This window comes from Pseudorasbora parva, chromosome 4 (genome assembly GCF_024679245.1).
Source record: "Pseudorasbora parva isolate DD20220531a chromosome 4, ASM2467924v1, whole genome shotgun sequence".
Taxonomy (NCBI): domain Eukaryota; kingdom Metazoa; phylum Chordata; class Actinopteri; order Cypriniformes; family Gobionidae; genus Pseudorasbora; species Pseudorasbora parva.
This window is the reverse complement of record NC_090175.1, coordinates 24,145,222-24,161,371: the sequence shown is the minus strand read 5'-3', so window position 1 is coordinate 24,161,371 and position 16,150 is coordinate 24,145,222. Positions and strand designations below refer to the sequence as shown.

Below are 16,150 nucleotides of genomic sequence, written 5' to 3'. Positions count from 1 at the left end.
GGTAGAGAGGAGACCGAGTGATGAAGCCAATCAAGGTTATGGGGATTATTAGGAGGCCATGATGGACAGAGGCCAGTGGGCAAATTTGGCCAGGATGCCGGGGTTACACCCCTACTCTTTTTCCGAAAGACATCCTGGGATTTTTAATGACCACAGAGAGTCAGGACCTCGGTTTAACGTCTCATCCGAAGGACGGTGCTCTTTGTCAGTACAGTGTCCCCATCACTATACTGGGGTTTTAGGACCCACACAGACCACAGGGTGAGCACCCCCTGCTGGCCTCACTAACACCTCTACCAGCAGCAACCTGGTTTTCCCAATTGGTCTCCCATCCAGGTACTGACCAGGCTCAGCCCTGCTTAGCTTCAGTGGGAAACCAGTCTTGGGCTACAGGGTGATATGGCTGCTGGTAAAAGAGACGGCAGTTCCGTCATCTGTACCAACTAATGGGCAACACGGGTCCTTTGATGAGAAGAACCAGGTATGGTTTTTGTGTGTTTTTTCTAGCATTTTCGAAACCTGCTCAGACCAAATATTGATGAGGCAGTACCTCCTCGTTGCTCCACGTTTGCCCTCTAAAGTTAACATTACTCATTTGATACACCAATCTTTCCGCGATCGATCAGCTGATTTGTAGCGTCGCGTCTCGCATCGATAAATGTTTTCTTCTAAATTAATTCAATTATAACTAAACGTTTCTTAAAGATAATGATGTAAATAAAGGAAGTCCTTACTTAGGCTACACATTGTAATATTAAAGGTTAACAACAGAGCCCAAATATGCCTCAATTCAGTTATTTAGAAATAATAATCAAACACTCATAAGCTTCACATAAGGCAGTTTTTGCATTAACTTCTAAATCTAATTAAATATTTTTTCTTCTCCACTTCGTTGATCATTTATGCATGGCTGTCAAATCATGACAGATTTATTTAAAGGGGGGGGGGGACACTCAGTTTCAGTCAATCTCATGTCAATAAGTACCTATAGAGTAGTATTGCATCCTTCATATCTCCGAAAAGTCTTTAGTTTTATTATATTTATAAAACAAAAATATAGGCTGTACCGAGTCTTTCTGAAAAAAAAAAAAACGAGCGGCTGGAGGCGTATCGTGTCGGCAGAGCTAAAGAATGACGAGCGCGCACAAAGCGGTGACGTTCTCAAGCGTGGAGAAGAAAACGCTACGCAGATTCAACTAATACAGATATGATCCAGAATCAGATCCGGAGGCTGAAATAAATTGAACAGAAGAAACAGCAACAGCAGGACGTCCGTCTCTGTGATAGTACTGTATTTAGTGGCCTGTCAACATTTGTGTGTGTTTACTCGCAGTTTATGATGACACGATTTGGTTTATGGACTATTGTATGCGACTAAACATTAGCAGTAGCAAGCAAAACGGTTTTGCACGTCAGACTAGTGTAACGTTATACATAGAACAACAATAGAGTAACCGTTAGCGCATTTGAATGACGAAGCACGCTTTGTGAGACCGCTAGGTTTATGTTTGGGTGGTTTTACAATAAACAAACTGACACCTATAGTGGTCTGCTAAACAAATGTATTTAAACACACACCATAGATCGCATGCTCCATTGATAAATTAACTAACGTTATACACGATCGTGTTGTTTACTGATGTTTACTTATGCGACAATAGCCAACAACAGACATTTGAAGCAGTTTTACTCACCGCGCACGACCGTGAACCTTTATCGCTGGGACCACTCCGTCAAAAACACACTTCTTTGGTAACTGTTGATTTGGTGAAGTCCTGTGACAGCAGTGACTATGGAGATCCACTTTTGCGACGCAACTGAAGCGTGATGTGACGCTTCTCGTCAGTTCTGCGTTCAAATCGGTTCAAATGCAACGCTGCCTTCCCGGAATGCTGTGCTGAAGCGTTGAAGTCTCTTGATGTCACCCATAGGAATAAAGTGAAGTGCCGTGGGACAGAAGTGTTGCTCAGACGAGTGGATCTTCACCTGAGAGAGTGTTTATGGCCGTGCATTTCCTCTCTCTCGCTCTAGTCACACGCGCGCGCACCCTTCTGGGCGATGAACCCGTACGGCCCATACAAGGACCTTCCGCTCTGTCGACGTCAAGCGGACCCATACTCGAAAAAAAAACTCTCCGAAACTTGTGAGAAACCGGAAGAAGTATTTTTGACACAGAAATACTCCATCAAACATCCGACATTAGTTTTTGAAACTTTGTCTATGTTTATGAAACAGCTTTTCACTCCCCCTTTAAACATACATTAAATAAACAAGACATCAATAACAGGTTAATTAGAATATAATGAATATATAGTAGGGATGCACCGAAATGAAATTCTTGGCCGAAGCCGAAACCGAATAATAATGAAATGCTTGGCCGAAGACCGAAGGCCGAATACCGAACGCGGTGTTTCGCATTTTTTCCATTTATTTGGCAATTTTTTTTACCATTACAATAATTAAATAGTAAAAATTTGTTTTTAACTATTTTGTGTTGCTTTTCTGAGAAATAAATCAAATAACAAAAATACAATTTCAAAATATTTATTTAACACTGAATTTTTTTTAACATTCCAGCAGATATTATACAAACTAAGCACAACATAACTTAAAATAAATAATTAGTATGTAGAATGTAACTCTGTATGTCTACAACAACAAATGTGCATTGAATAGTGCAAAAAATGTGGATGAACCCACAACAAATAAATAACTGTCCTAGACATAAGCCTACTTAGCCTACTTATTCAGGAAAAGTGGCAGGTTCTTCTTTATGAAAAGTAGCTTCTCTGCTTTCTCATATGAAAGTCAGTTCCTCTTCTCATCGATGACATGAGATCCAGCACTAAACAGTGCTTCCACACTGCTGACATGTTTGCTGCATAAAGCACGCGGCTCTCACTCTATGTGGGTTACTTTTTGATCACGTCATTAAAAACGTCATTGTTCGGCAAAAATTATTCGGCCTTTTTACTTATTCGGCCGAATGCCGAAAGTGCTTTTTTGGCTATTTTCGGCCGAATAATTTCGGTTGCCGAACATTCGGTGCATCCCTAATATATAGGCTAAAATATAGTGCATATTTAATGAAAGAGTTTGTTTCTCTGGTGAACTAACACAGATGTGCACACTAAATGACTTGCCTGAGATGAATGTGATGCTACGGGACATTGCAAGCTGTTTTGTCTATCCACGGTCGAAACACTGATTGAGCGATTACATGATACATTTCAGTAAGTTGTAATGTATCCTCAACATAGCCTACCTTAAGAGATATTAATTCATGTTTATTCTTTAGGAAGAGATAACCGTGTTTACTCGCGGGGCGCGCTGCCGTTTAAACTGACGCGCCTATACTGATCAGTCATGTCACATTAAAGAGTGTCAAAAGAGCAGCATTTATCTTTTGAATTTCATGATAACATGGACTGAATATGCTCGTGAGGGATCTCTGATTGAAGTGTGTTCCGTGCTTAAAACAAGCCGACTGTTAACTGTTAAAGATTGCATTTGTAGCGTTCAGTACAACCTCGTTGTGGATTTCCTTTAACAGCGTGCGCTGATACACGGGAAATAATCCTTTTGGGACTATTTGCAAAAATAATATTTTCATTAATTTGCGTCAAGTATATTATTAGTCCCAAGATTCTTCGCATTAGAGCATAAAAACATAGATCTGCAATGTGACAGATTGGCACCGCATATTGTGCACTGTATTTCATGATCATTCTCAGTGCTTCAGGCATCTGCACGCTTTAGTTTTACTTTATTTCGCGGTCTGGAAGGCGTGCTGTCTAATGCTAATCAATCAGACCTCGGTTACCGTCCAAAATGTCGCAATAACCAATCCGAGAAATGTTAAAAATATATCTTTTCATATTTTTATATATATATATATATAGTATATATAAGTATAAGTATATTTATTTAAGTCAGGGCGATCATCGTTTTCATGATCGATCATCGCTGTCATGTTCGAGTACTCGAGTATTCGACCACTGTTGCCCATCCCTAATCTCCTCAACCACCACCAATGTGTAGCACCCACCTGTATGATGCTACCAATGTGAGCACCCCCTGCTGGCCTCACTAACACCTCTTCCAGCAGCTAAGTAGTTTAAATAGCAAACAAGCTCCTCGGTGCCACGTTTGCAGGACTCGTGTTTCCTGCTGTAGGGGATTTTTAAAAAGTGACGTGAGTGGAAGGGAGGCGGCAGAGCCGGGACAGTGTGTGTGTGAGAGCGGGAGGCAGAGCAGCAGAGAGATGCGACAGAGTTGCGAAATTGCAGGCGCGGCTCGCATCTGTTATTTCAAATAGCGCAGCATATTTTTAACTAATCGGTTAACTGGTTTCAACTGGCTAATGAGGCTCGGTGGTCGGTCAAGAAAATGTTTAGTTTTCGCCATCCCTAGTTGGTCTCCCATCCAGGTACTGACCAGGCTCAGCCCTGCTTAGCTTCAGTGGGAAACCAGTCTTGGGCTACAGGGTGATATGGTTGCTAGTAGATAATGCCCAGGTATGTCACATAACCTGCTTTCTGGAATACCCCCTGGAGTCTCCCCAGCGGTAAACATAAACCATTGAAAGAAAGAAAACACATTTATCAGAAAATTGGATCCTTCCTCTTAAAGTGACAGCAGCCTATATATCCGCTGCTGTCTGTGTCATTAATGTTAATCAATCAACAAAAGATTGAGAAAATTCATCTTTATTTAATTTATAAAATGCAACATTTGATTTATTTGGATTTATTTATTATTCCCGTACCTTAATACTGATCGACCTACCTGAAAACCAAAAAGCACTCTTTACTGTATTTGTGCTTTTTTAATTTTTTTTTTATTTCTATTTATTTTTAACAATGTTTTGTGCTTTAAATTTGTATTTTATGAACTTTTTTGAATCTTCAACGTTTTGGTTTCATGGACTTTCAATGGAGGGACCGAAATCTCTCAGGTTTCATTCAAAATATCTTTATTTGTCTTTTAAAGATGAACATGGGAGTAAGTAAATGATGGCTGAAATAACCCTTTACCTCTTCAACTAATGTTGAAGGTTTGTTGGTGGCACCAAAAAGAAAATGTAAGAGTAACGTAAGAGTACACAAAAGCACCTCTAACCAGGAGTGAACAATTATTTTTATTATTGTTCCTTATCTTTGTCATCAAAAACGAGAACAAGGATGCAAATTATAAACAATCAGGCAAATTAGAAGGCTTTGGTGTTGAAAACTCACTTAAAGGTCCCGTTCTTCACGATTCCATCTTTCAAACTTTAGTTAGTGTGTAATGTTGCTGTTAGAGCATAAATAATACCTGTAAAATGATAAAGCTCAAAGTTCAATGCCAAGCGAGATATTTTATTTAACAGAAGTTCCCTTTCAAAGCCTACAGCGAACGGTCGGTTTGGACTACAGCAGGAAGTGCAGGGATGTAATGACGTTACTAGAACCGTTTGTTGACTAACCCTCCGCCCACAAGAACACGCAAAATAGGGGGCGTGGTCTTGTTGCTCTCCCAAGTGGAGAAGAGCGCGCATTCAGCGTTTGCATCTCCTCGTTATGGTAAGAGGCGGGACCTTTCCGGGCAAAGTGCGCTAAGCTTCTGTCCAATCACATCATGGGAAGCGCTGGCCCAATCAGAACTTGTTACGTATTTCTGAAGGAGGGACTTCATAGAACAAGGAAATCATCAGTCCGTTTTTAGGACAGAGAAAACAGCGCTGTACAGATAAGTAAATTGTGTGAAAAATACAATTTTTTTCTCGCGAAACATTAACTCATGTTATATTGCACACTGTAAACATAATCAAAGCTTCGAAAAAAGAAGAAGAACGGGACCTTTTAAGACCGGTAAGTTTTCAAAACCAAAGCCTTTTATCTCAGTTTAGCATGTAGATGTGTTATAGCCCTGGAATGGCTGCAGTGGTATTCCACCGATAGGCCTGTCGCGATAGTCGATAAATCAATTAATCGCACGATAAAAAAAACGAGCTCAATAATTTTTCCGGCTGCGATAATTGCCATTTGCGTGCTTTTTTGTTTTCCTCGTCTCTCTCGTTGACTATGCGCTCCTCGTCCGTTTGGGGAGGTGTTTATACTCGGCGCGCAGACCGGGTGCGGCGTGATGAGACTTCATTCTCGGCCAGCGGATTCGTCTGGAACTCGTGGCTCTTCGGTTGCGGAACCACACGCAAAGTTACAAAATTTGACGCGCACAACGGCAAGCAAAATGGGGTCTCGCGCATGACGTCATTTTTGCCCCTAGCGCTCGAGCGGACGTGTCGTGTATAAACGAGGCTTAAAGCTACACTGAAGTTTGATAAACGCTAGTTAATTCTTCAGTTCAATCTTTGTGTGCTAAAAAGGCACATAAGTTCCTGTAGAGATAGCAATACACATTCTCCTTTTTTTGCCAAATAAATGAAAAGCATGTAATCAAGAGACTAGCTTTCCTCAGAGATAGTCAAGTTCAGTTTGTGCATGATTAGGCTACAGTGGCGGCTTGTCAATAGAGGGCGCTGGGGCGCCGCCCCCATCACAATTCCAGAAATATACATGTATACAAAAATTATATAAAAATGAAATATAAATAAAATACTTTACTCATATGATGTGCAGGCTGGTAATTAAGAGCCTCAGCATTTAATAAAAAAAACTATTTTATATGTTTTTTAATGTTTCATGCGGTTTCATGGGCGAGGGACGCCGGACAAATGGATGTCTATCTGAGTCCATAAATCGTCGGGCAGCATGTGACCTGAAGCTGGTCTCTAATTGGTTTCTTAAAGATGCTCCTCTGGGCGCAGGTCGCTGCGTCCCTGGTGAATCAGAATTGCATACATGTTTTTCTCGTCAACTGTCATTCAATGTTACGCTCTTGGCCACTACTGCGAGAGAGCGTTGGTGACAACGTCACTCCGACCCCGCCAAAACATTCGTAGAGATGGCAGCAGTCAAACTAAGTTCTGTGATTGATTTACGAAAAAATCCTTTCACAAGGCGTTCGCTGGAAGAAAAAATAAGAATTAAGTATCTCGGACCGGACCAGCCCGATTTACAAATTCAGCAGCAGTCCAGTGACAGAGGACGAAGCTACACTCGGAACTTCGCCCGTGCTTGTTATGAGAAAAGGAGGTGGCTGACTGGATGTGACGGTAGCAATGCCCTTTTTTGCTTTCCCTGTCTCTTATTTCAAAGTGAGTGAGAGGTGCTTTTCGACCTTGAAAAGAATAAAAACTTTTCTCAGAAACACCATGACCCAGGAGAGGCTGAATGCACTTGCATTGCTGTCCATGGAAAAGAGACTTGTCACTGAGATGACTGACTTTAATCAGAGAGTAATTGAGAAATTTGCTGGCCAGAAAGAAAGGAGAGCAAAATTTATGTTCAAGTAGTCAACATGCCAGTCTGTTGTTGCTACTTTTGTTTTTTCCTTTCCTTGTTCAATTATATATGGGAAATAAATATGTAAAAAGATAAAAAGTGCAGACACTGTCACTCTTTAATGCTTGAATTTAGTAAACATGCTTCTTGGTACTGCTTTGTATTTATTTTACTTATTTGATTTATAAATAAGTAAAATAATTTATAAGTAATTATACTTATATATACTTATTATTATTATGTATGTAAGTATGTATGTGTTATGCAAAACACAATCATCCGTTGCAGTTTTCATCCATTTTATTTATTGTTTTTGGTACTTATTTAAATGCATTTTTTAAACAAACTGAGAGTCCATGCTTTTATTGTTTTTGGTTATTTTGTTCATTTATTGTGGTTATTTAAAATGTTTTCCATTTTTAGTGTTAAATAGTCTTTAGAAATTAAAGTTTATTGATCTTTGAAAAGGCGTACCTGCATTTTTATGCCATTATCATTATTTTAGATGAAAACGACAATATTATCGTTTATCACAATAATTTCTTGACCAATTTATCGTCCAGCAAAATTTGTTATCGTGACAGGCCTATCCACAGAAATGATCATATCTCTAATGCATTCATGGATTTAATACTGAAACTGAGCCCAGAGGTTTGAGAATGATGTCATGCTTTTCTGACAAAAAATATTGTGCTTAATAAACTCGGAGACATTTAAGCCAAAAGAGGCCCAAGGGGAGGAAAAGAATGAAAGGGTGAGCGAGGAAGAGAGGGGAAGAAGAGAGGCCTGGAAAAGATCAGTGAGTGGAACAGGAAAGATCAGACAAAGAGATGGTCATGTAAACACAGCCCTGCTCATAATTTAGTTTGATGGTTAACTGTGCCCTCAGTGTCACATCAGAGCTGTAATATGACGACGACAGGTCACGTCTTAATGTTTTTTTGCATGTAGTACTAATGTTAAATGTTATAATTAAAGGGGAAACGCATGTATAATTATATTAAAATGTACAAGCTTTTCTGCCAATTTTGCTGCCTGCCATGTGTACAGGTACTTCTCATATACAAGTTAATTGTGTTCTAACCTTGATGTGCTAGCAATGAACAACATTAGACGTGCTAATTTATTTGAATTATTTTAGTTTTTTTTTTTTTGAGGAATTTGGTTTATAATAGGCTATTGAGTTTAACGGGGCTTCAAACTAACTTTTTTTTTTTTTCTTGGTCGCACTGTGCACCCAATTTTCCCCCGGCTCGTGTTACCTTTAACGCCACAATTTCAAGGTCACTTTTTTTTTTATCACACTCCATATACATTCATATATATTATGTAAATGACAATATATGCATTTACAAAGGGGTTAAAATCACAGGAAACAATGCTCTGAACAATATCACTTTTAAAAATGCAGTTTTAACAAAAGTTTTATGAATTAAAAATAAATAAATAAAATTAAAAATAAACAATAAAATACAACAAGTAATAAGTAAAAATGCTGAATTTTTAATTTCCTCTGCCTGCTATATACATCACACTTTGATGATTGTCATAATTATGTGGTAGTGTTACTGATACGTCATAGGTTATGGTTAGCCTATATTTGTTGTTCTTAATAAAATTGTGGCAGCTGGAACAAATGCTATAATGAATTATAAATTATTTTGGGTAGATCACTGCAGGATGAAAAGTGGTCTAAAGTTTTTTTTTTCAGAGAGCCAGAAAGTCACTTTGCACCAGGCACAATAAATCAACAATGATAATGTTAGCGTTTCAGGTAGGACAGTATATATCAGCAAATATCATTCTAAAAAAGATTTTTGGAAAATAGAATAACAGTGCAAAATCACAGTGACGCCGACTGGGTTATGCATTTACTGTCTGTGGGAAATGTTGCTGTGAGATCTGCCAGTCTCTTCAAAGGAAAATTACAAACGGCGAACGCCAATTGATTACACACGACGATTGTCCCTCCAGTGCCTATTGATTCAGATGATTGTAATATGCTGGTGAAGTGAACACTTAAAGGGTTACTTCAGCGATTAGCATATGGCTTTGTATCAGTAGAAACCCTGGAGTATATTCAAATTATTGTGCTTTCCCCCTCATATCACCCTGAGACAAGAGATTATGCATTTTATTTCTGGAAAAATTCCTCCTATGATGGAAATTGACGATATTTGCATCATAGGAGAATGTTTGGAATAAGGCTAAGACTACAGCCAGCAGAGGGAGCCATTTCCGCATGTTTTGAACCCGTGTATGGGGGATAGGAGATTACACTCAGCTCGCAGGGAGAGCTCAGCTAGCAGCTACAGGCACTCATTTAAACGAAACTATGGTGAGCAATGTAAGTCTTTTAACTTCTCAAATTAATTTCTATGAAAGTTAAAGGGATACTTCACTGCCTTTTTTATATTAAACTGTTATTCCCTTAACTTAAACGAGTTGATACATACCTCTCTTGTCTCAGTGTGTGCACTTAATCTCTCTGACACGCAGTGACGATCTGATAGCATTTAGCTTAGCTCCCTAAGCCCAGTTCATTCACTATGGAACCAAACAGAGATCAAGTTCCAAACACCTCCACGTTTCCCCTATTTAAATACAGTTACACGAGTAGTTGAACGATCAAGTATGGTGACAAAATAAAACGTGGCGCGTTTCTAATCGGATTAAAAAGGAGAACTATAATGTATGGCAGACTAGCACTTCTGAGAGTACTTCGGCTCGGCGCAGTAAAAAGTCCCGGCCGAAACATCTTTCCTCACATCTCCCTATTGACAGAAATGAGAGAGTGAGGGGGAGGTGTGAGATCTCATCACAAGAGCTCAGCTCATTTATCTCACTCCTGCAGTTAGTGCTCAGTGCTGTGATGCTCGCGCGGTGACTTACTCGTTATATTAACAGACACGTTCAGTTTTTAATTGTAGTGTTTTCTTCAACTCACTCACAGTAATCCAGTAAGTGGCTTTGGGAATGGCCTCACAGGGCAGCGAAGCATTCTGGGAATTGTAGTCTTTCATCCCCATTCGACAAAAATACATTTTCTGTCTTTTCTCAGTCTAGAAGGCACCAAATTCAAAAATAATTTCACATTTCTACTAAATTGATGACCCAGTTTAAATACAGATTCATCTTCCCAGCGCTGAAGTACCCCTTTAAGTGTGATATACAGTGATCATAATGTGAGGCAAGCACATCCCATATATTCTATAAAAGTACATATTTATGTATATATTATATTATGTATATATATTTATTCAACTTAATTTAGGATTTTTGACTGATTCATAAATTAAGCTATTTCAATGGATCATATACTTTTACATATTTTATTACATATTTTATTATATACATATTATATTTTTTTCTTGCAATGTCCGCCATTTTGAAATAATCTATGAAGAAATCAGGAAACAATTCTACAGTTGTAACTGGTCTATACAAATGAATAAACATGGGTAAAATGTATGATTAGTAATGTGTGGACAAAGTCTTTGCAGTTAACTCTCCTAGTTATGCATAAATAAGAGTTAATATAATTGTACTTTAACTTGGGCCTCAAATAAGGGTCTCTCTCTCTCTCTCTCTCTCTCTCTCTCTCTCTCTCTCTCTCTCTCTCTCTCTCTCTCTCTCTCTCTCTCTCTCTCTCTCTCTCTCTCTCTCTCTCTCTCTCTCTCTCTCTCTCTCTCTCTCTCTCTCTCTCTCTCTCTCTCTCTCTCTCTCTCTCTCTCTCTCGACAAATAAGTCACTTCCCTCGTCTTCATTATTTCAGAATGAACTTGACCTGAACCCATCCATAAACCCATCTCCATCTGTTCATTTTTACCATCATAGCCAACATTGCATACTAATTGCATACTTTTGTTACAAACAACTTTGTGACTTGCAAGTCTCTTTCAACCTGCACTTACAATTCAATCTAATAAATGTCTCAGTTTATTTCTGTCCTTTTTGCAGTAAGAGGAAACTGAAACTCAATTATTTAAGTAATAGATGGGCCTCTTGTGTTCATAAAGGAGATCTTGGCCATTTCCAGTTTTTCTCCCAGCATGCCTTATAAGGAATTGGTTGAAAGCACTGGGGAATGTCTGTGCTGAACACTGAGATTGTGCTGGTTATTCAGACCCTTTATTATTATTAATCATCTGGGAGTCATTTCCATGGCCAACAAGTAGGTGCTAATGATCAATGATTCATCTGCAGGGCCTGAAATTTGGCGGCCTGAAATTGCTGGTATTGTGCGTAATTTGATACTTTCCTGGAGGTTTGATGATTATAAAGCATATTCATGTACACATCTATGCACTATAGCATGTAGGCTGAATAAATAAATAAATCAGTTCTATTCACAAGCTTTTAGTTCAATGAACATCCAATTTTCGATATAGATTATTTTGGATTATATATCAGGTTCAGTACATGGCCAATCAACTAATGCTGTGAAAACTCTACAGGGAGCCAGATGGTAATTAACTGGTTTGTTTACAAAAATATAAAATTGCACTCAATGATAATTTTTAAAAAAATAAAAAATATAGTTATATTACTAATGTGAATTATTATTATTATTATTATTATTATTATTATTATTATTATTATTATTATTATTATTATTATTATTATTTAAATATAATGGTGTCTGTAATAAAAACTTTGGTTTATCTAAACATGCATTAAATATTGAAGAACATAAAAAAAAAGATGAATATGAAATCATCAAAATGCTCCTCTCTAGAGTTTATTTCTTGCTGACTAACGAGTTCTAGATGCTGGATAAGGTTTTTCTAAATGTGACGTTACTGTTTTACTGACATCTTTCTACGGTTGAATCACTGATTAAGAGTTTCCATGCACTATGGTACAGATTTTGGTACGCTGGTATCTTTTAACATGCTTTCAGATGCTCGTTCGTTTTTATGTCACGCTGTAACGGTTATTAAAGTGGATAAGATGATCCTTTCACATGGGCTCCGTGCTGCTGCTTCTCCTGAGCTAAGCTGTGTTACAGTGATCTGTCACAGCACTTTTTTTTTTTTTTTTCCATCATAAAATTGACGTAATTTGAAATCTGAGACTTATTTTGATATAAGTTGAGACTTATATGAGTTTCATATCAGAAGTAACAAAGCACAAATATTATTTTGATTTATTGGATGAAAGACACACTACAATGTCTAACCAATTAGACATTACTAATCGATTCTTATCGATTACTAATCGATTCTTGATTTAAGAACCAGAATTGATTCGTAAAAATGAGAATCGATTAAAATCGAGAAATAAATATTTTTTCTACTGTTAGACATGTAAGAAACATACAATATTTATTTCATTTTTATCTTATTTCTATTGGTTTTTTGATACTGCTTGTATGCTCATTTTTTATTACTAACACTTTACTTGTCTTTTTTTGTAAATTCAGTTTCCTTGTGCTGTCTGTTTAGCCTGACAAGCCAGACCCACATCATGATGTTTGGTCTGGGAACTCCCCATTGATAGGGCTCAATCTGAGGGGCGGGATAAACGGTTGTCTTTCAAACTCCCTCTGCACACAATAAGATACCGTTATAAACAACCAGAGCAATGTGAAGAGGAGCTAGTTGATAGATTAAACTTTTGCCGTATCCAGTCGGCAAAACTCCGAACACATCTGAATCACACCAAAATAATGTTTGCAAAGATGTCCCGAAGGCACGGGTTGAAGACCCAGTCAGTGACATCACAATATAATTTGTTCAAATTCATAACTATCTAATCAACATCACCAAAATTGTACCTTTTTTTACATAAAAACTTGAAAAAGAATAGACCTAGGCCTACCTACCTACCCTTTTTAAGGGGTACCCCTATTACCGCTACCAGGGCCGGCGCTCCGCACACGCACATCACGCACTGCGCGTAGGGCACCAAGTGCTTGGGGGGGGCACCAAAAAATCTGGGTCGTGAAAAAATCATCACAATAGGCTAGCCTACTAGTATAAATAACACATAAAATATTTCTAAAAGCATGTTAATATACAAATGCAATACAAAAGTAATATAGGCTGTTATGAAGGACTGTCATGTGTACATAATAATGTACTATGATTGTTTAAAATCATAGTTTACCGCGAACTGAAAGTATTAGTAGCATAGATCCTTATCTATCGCAATCGTGCATAGACAATTCTAATGGAGAACGAGTATTTCTCTGTACTATAATTATTATAAGACATGTTTACATATATTTACCATGAGTGCTATATTCTTTGTTGTACATTCGCGAGCTAAATGTGTATGCCGTAAATGCACCGTTGTGTTGTTTACATAAAGGCAGCCGGAATGGCGCTAATGACGTTACGGCCGGGAGTTCGAGCCCCGCTCAGAACAGGATTCTTACATGATGATAAAATAAGCCTACATGACAATTTATAGGCTAGTAAGTGCGGATTTCATTTCTCGTGTAACAGTTTAGTACTTTGTACTGTTATTTGTCCATTGTTATCATAATTACACATCATTTATGTGTACTGCTATTGGCATCCTTTTGTATATTGTTATTTACCAATTTGTATGTATATTTTCAGAACCACAAACTTGCCCCGACTTATGGTGGAGAATAAATGTTACAGAAGGAACATCAGAGTCCTTATTGCATTCTAACTGGATGTGCCATAGTGATTGCAACCAATTACAACCAGACAATTTAAGTACTTCAAAACATAGGCCTAGACCAAATTAGTCGAGAAAAAGGTGAATCTCTGTGCCAGACTCCCTCTGGTTTTCAGTAGAATCCCTGAATATTTTGTCTTGTGGTTATCAATGGGGACGTGCCTCAGAAACTGTCATATGATGACCTGATAGCTGATTTTGCAGCTAGGAAATGTAGACGTGTGCCTCTGTAGGGCCTCTGACAACTGATGGTAGTGAAAATGTTTAATATAGTTCTATAGAATAGCAGAATGGACTCTTTATAGAGATGTAGTCCCTCTGTTGAGTAATTTGTACTGTGCAGTTATGCATGGTTATTAGCAGTTTAAAACGTGCACTTTAAAATTCATACTTTATAAAATTCATAGACTTATTCTATTTACACAAAACTTTTTTTTGCACTTTTAACTTTCTGTGTTTACATTGTTCAGTTTCAATTATTCATTTGCAGCAGTTATTTTGGAAGTAAAGAGAACCTAAATAAGAAATTCTGAATGGTAGTTATTTCTTTGGTGGGTGGGTGTTTGTTTGGGGAGGGGAGGATAGGGTAGGGTGGGTTGGGTGGTGGGGTGTTGTGGGGGTGGTGGGGGTGGGGGGGGGCACCGCCAAGCATTTGTGCTTAGGGCACCCAAATGGCTAGCACCGGCCCTGACCGCTACTACTAGTGTTTCTACGGGGTCAACAGCCAATGAGAATTCTCTCCGTTTAGTGAAACACAGAAAGTAATATAATTTCAATATCATTGGTGAGATGCATTAAGGAAATGGCCCGCACTATATACATAGTTAAAACATATTTTAAGTTCATCTCATGTGAGTTTACACCATTCAGAAGATTCTTAACAAAAACACATTTTATTTCTAAATATGTAAAGCTTTTTTAACAGACTTCTCATAACCAGTTATTGACAACCAGGCTAATTTCTCTGAATCACCTTGCTTGAATCAGCCCTTGAGCAAGTTAGGATAATTGTTTTCCCTTAAATTTTCATAAATACAGTACTACTTATTTGTATGCTCATGCATTCGGCTAGTTAGTTTAGATCTGCAAGAGGCACTCTGAGCCTTGATTCCCTTTTACCCTCTGAGCTAAATCACACATATGGGTCCAATCAGGACGTCATTGTGAGTGACATCACTTTCCCAAATGAAGTTTCTGTTTTATATTCAGTATGTGACTCAGTGGGAATATCTGGGTGAACATGTTAATTCAAAACAGACTGCCCACACAATCTCAATCACCAAGTGTACTAGACCCATTCTAGATGGTTTTAGAATCTAAAATGGAACGATTTCTGTTCGATTAATTCCTTATTTGTGTCACAACATCTTCACTGGTTAAACTAGATCTGATCCCATGTAAGGGCTGTCCATGAACTGAAATGACTAAATTACTGAAATTCTCTTTCCTAGGCACTCAAAGGTATTTCATAAAAGACTGCCCATGACATTACTGTAAATCGCTCAAGATAATAAGCATTTGCTTAATGACAAGTTTCCAAAAGTGCTCATTACCCATTGGTTCACAGTGCATATGAATGATTGCAGTGATTAAGACTCAGACTGGGTGTGTGTCTTCAGTCCAAAGGCAGTTCTGCTACTAAAGTGCGTGTGTTTATTTCTTGTGAAAGAATACACTGTGTTTTGGTCATCCTTTAAACTTGAACAAAATGCCTTTGGGGAAAAGTGTTGCAGAAGAGTCATACCTCACTGTCGTGTCACATTGACTGTACCCTATTCTTACAGTATTGCATGTCTGATTTCCGGTGATAAGCAATAGGAGGGGCATTTTCCTGTTATTTTTCTTTCTTACTTTCTCTCTGGTTTCCTGGGCTCAGTGGCAAAACCTAGATGAACCAAGATAAACTATAAATCACTGAAATGTTTCGAAATATGGATCTGTCATAATAAGATAAGCTAATATTCCTTTAATGTATTTCCTGCAACGTTAGTGCAACACAACTGATGTTTCATGCCTAATTACTCCGGAAAGAAACCATCAAAACTCAATAAACCCACACATGACATGAGTTACTCAGCCATCGCTGCCCCATACAAGACAGTTGAAACGGT

General features: G+C 38.1%; 1 protein-coding gene and 1 pseudogene across 1 annotated transcript in view; one reads left to right on the top strand and one right to left on the bottom strand.

The window, feature by feature from the left end:
- arhgap10 (Rho GTPase activating protein 10) overlaps positions 1-16,150 on the top strand; it is a 121,889-nt gene that overhangs the window by 27,109 nt on the left and 78,630 nt on the right. The window lies entirely within an intron of this gene.
- Positions 295-411, bottom strand: LOC137074238 (5S ribosomal RNA; annotated as a pseudogene).